The sequence below is a fragment of the Orycteropus afer genome, unplaced genomic scaffold (genome assembly GCF_000298275.1).
Source record: "Orycteropus afer afer isolate SDZICR_OR568_19922 unplaced genomic scaffold, OryAfe1.0 scaffold00945, whole genome shotgun sequence".
NCBI classification, from domain to species: Eukaryota; Metazoa; Chordata; class Mammalia; order Tubulidentata; family Orycteropodidae; genus Orycteropus; species Orycteropus afer.
Window position 1 is genome coordinate 487,350 of NW_006922532.1, and position 3,491 is coordinate 490,840.

Sequence of the window (3,491 nt, forward strand, 5' to 3'; positions counted from 1 at the left end):
ACTAAACAGCAGATTAACTTAAAGTGATTAACTTAAAGATAGTTGTCCTTGAGTATTGCATTCTTGAAAAAAGAAAAAAAAAAACCCTGCATAAATCCAAATGGTCAACAGCTATTTTAGTGTATTTTAGTGCATAAGTGGGAAATTTGAGGGTAGGAGTTTAAATTAATGGGAGTGAAACAACTAAATTAGAAATAAAGAAAGAGAAAGTTGGTAAAAAAAAATGGTAAAAAAATGCAACTGATTTCACTCATCATTATGCCTAGAAACTGTGGGATGACAGTAGGTTTTGTTGTGTATATTTTCACCAAACATAAAGTAAGAGGATAGATAGATAGATAGATAGATCCATTAAAACATATCTAATATTATGAAACAAAGTTGTAATTCTACTTTCAAAATGATTAAAATGATTTGACATGAAATAGACAACTTATCTTCTATGGTCTTACAAAATTGCAGAATCTTAGATGGACTCACTGCCCAACAAGGTGGAGCATGTACTGTGTTTCATAAATAATGCTGTTTTGTGTAAACCAATCTAAATAGACAATCAAAATCTAAGTAATGGACAATTACAAGAAAACCATTAAATTGAGCAAGACCCACCAGCCACTCCTCGGAAGGAAGGTTGGGCATTCCTACTTCCGTAGTGATACTGCCTCAGAAACCTAAGGAGGGGTCGCTATGAGTTGGGGCCTACTCGACGGCAAAATAACAACAACAATGTTTTTGCCAGACATATCTTATTCCTGGACTTGGATGATGGTTTAAATGGACTCTGGGGAAAATATTAGAATAAATATTGCCTAAGGTACTTGACCGCTAACCCAAAAGCTGGTGATTCAAATCTACCAGCCACTCCTCGGAAGGAACATTGGGCAATCTACTTCAGTAGTGATACCACCTTAGAAACCCAAGGAGGGGTCGGTATGAGTCAGATCCTACTCAAAGGCAATAAGTTTGTTTGTTTGTTTTATCTTTTAATTGCTTATTATTGTCATAATTCTTGTTTTATTTCCACTTTGTACTAATCTGATTTCTGGACAATGTACCTAGTGCTTATTCTCTTCACTAAAACTCAACAAATGCTTAACATTTGATTACAGGAACAATAACATTGAGAAACTGAGGTTAATTTTTCTCTGGAATAATGGTACAAATTTTACCACTTGTTTTCAGCAAAGAAAATTATACCTTTTCTGGCAACCAGTCCCATAGGCCTCCAGAAGTCTTCCAGATAAGATTTTGCTGAGCCAGTAGATTTGACTTCAATTCAACTGCAACTACATGAATAAAATCAACTCATGACAACAATTAGTACAAAAACTACCTGAAGTGGTGACTACAGTGCAGTAAATTACATAGTATGGCTTTTCTAGACATAGTTTTTGTAAACTCTGTGGTGGAATTTGCCATGAACAACTAATTAGCTCTTGATTATTAAAGTATCCACCAGTGATATTTCTGTTGCAAGCAGCACAAAACAATTTTCTGGGAAGTTCACTGTCTCTAAGGTGTGTGGAATTCTGGTGTTGGGATTGACTGGTTTTGCCACTTTGCTGGGCTTAAAGTGAGCTCTCCTAGAGAGAGGAGGGGTATCTCTCACAGCTGGCTGAGAGAGATGCATGGCGAAGAGTCTGACCCATGGCTGAGAGACTGACCCATTACTGAAAGAGAGACACCCAGCTGAGAGACAACAGCAGTGGAACGAAGAGGCACAAGACAGAGTGGCAGACTTATCTGGCCCACAGAGGCAGACGCCTAGACAAAAGGCCAAGGGCCACAGAGGTGTGTCTAAGGGCACAGCAGAGGGGAGACTGTCCTGACAGAGGAACTGAATCCTAAGCACATTCTTGAATTTAAGTTGTAGCCTGTTGCTTCCTTAATAAACTCCATAATCTGAGTGGTGTCTATGAGTTCTACATGACCACTGCAATGAATTGTCAAGCCCAGCAGAGAGGTAGTGAGTGCCATGGGGGGATGGTTGGTGTCAGGGTCAGTGAAAGGGCTGGAAGGAGGCAGCATGTCTGGCCTCCTAGGAATAAGCCTTGGGCTGTTGATAGTGATTCTGCCCTCCTCTTGGGAGCTTAGAAGAGATCAGAAGATGCAGTCTCACCCCTTTGGCAGTTGGTGTCAGAAGTGATGGGATTCGTCACAGTAGCTTCAGACTCATAGAAGCATGATACTTTGTCAAAGAAAGAAGGAAGGAACTGGGAAGTGAAACTTTGGATTTTTAGATTGTTACTTTGGTTGGTGTTACCTATTAAAGATGATTGATCCAGAGGCTTAGGACTTCTGTTTACACCCAGCCAAAGGTCCAAGGCCATATGCACAGAATGGAAAGGTAATCAAGGTGAAAAGATGAAACTACAATGTCTTAAAAAGGATTTTGTTTTGGATTATGCATTTATCTAAATGTACTATGGATACTGCATGTTCTCTTACTTAGTTGTACATTAGAAATGATTATGGGGTATGGATAACTGAAAGCATGTAAGTCTGCCTTCAGTTGATACTTGATTGGATATGTTAAAAGGGGAAATAGAATTGGCTCAGAAGAAGAAACATAGGTTTTTATTTCAAGCACTATGTGTAGAGCATTAGGGGCTTAGGTAGAAAACCTGAGCCCCAACTGGAACTACTGAGAGAACAGAAGATCTACACTTGAAGACAGGATCTGCAGGAAAAAAAAAAAAAGACTGGCTTTTCTAATTTCAAGCTTGCAGTTAGGCTTTGGATGCATGAGGAAGGAAGCTCATGGCCCATGAGAGAAACCCCTTCTGGGACTGGAAGTTAAAGGAAGCTGGCGAGTAGACAGCCTTATATGCTGTTTGCCTGTGGCCACCTGGACAATGAAGAAATGGGCTGAGTTTGGTACTCTTTGACCTAGCCCACAAGGGCTGGGGATGAGAAGAAGAGCTGGCTGGTCTGACGCGCAAGGAATTGTGAGCCTACAGGCATTGAAATAGTCCCTGAGGACCAAGGATGTGAGAGAGAAGGTGCTGGTCTGAAGTGAAGGGAAGACTGTGACTCCCAAGACTTGGCAGCTGGTACCCATGACATAGCTGGGATGGCTAGGGCTAAGCTGACCAGAACCCGACCAAACAAAGAGGAAGATGTTTAGCAATGAGCTGATGTTAAATTGCTGCAATTTGATGGCTTGTGTTGGGTGGGACTTTGCTTATGTATGCAAATGCTCAGAGTTCCAGCTGGACCAGAAGATTCTTCAGAGAAAGGAATATGCTTATCTCCCCAGAGTACTGGTTTGATATTTTTTAAAAAAAGCCAAACTCACTGACATCAAGTCAAGTCTGACTCATAGCGACACCTCCTTGTGTTTCTGAGGCAGTATCTCTGCAGAAGTAGATCAGAAATTGGCTATTTAAAATGGGAGTAGATAAAAGCACAAAGTGGCTGGCTTACATGCTTTCATGGATGTGGTTATTCTTAAACTGATGGCGAAGAGGATGTTAAGTTTTGAAGTATAA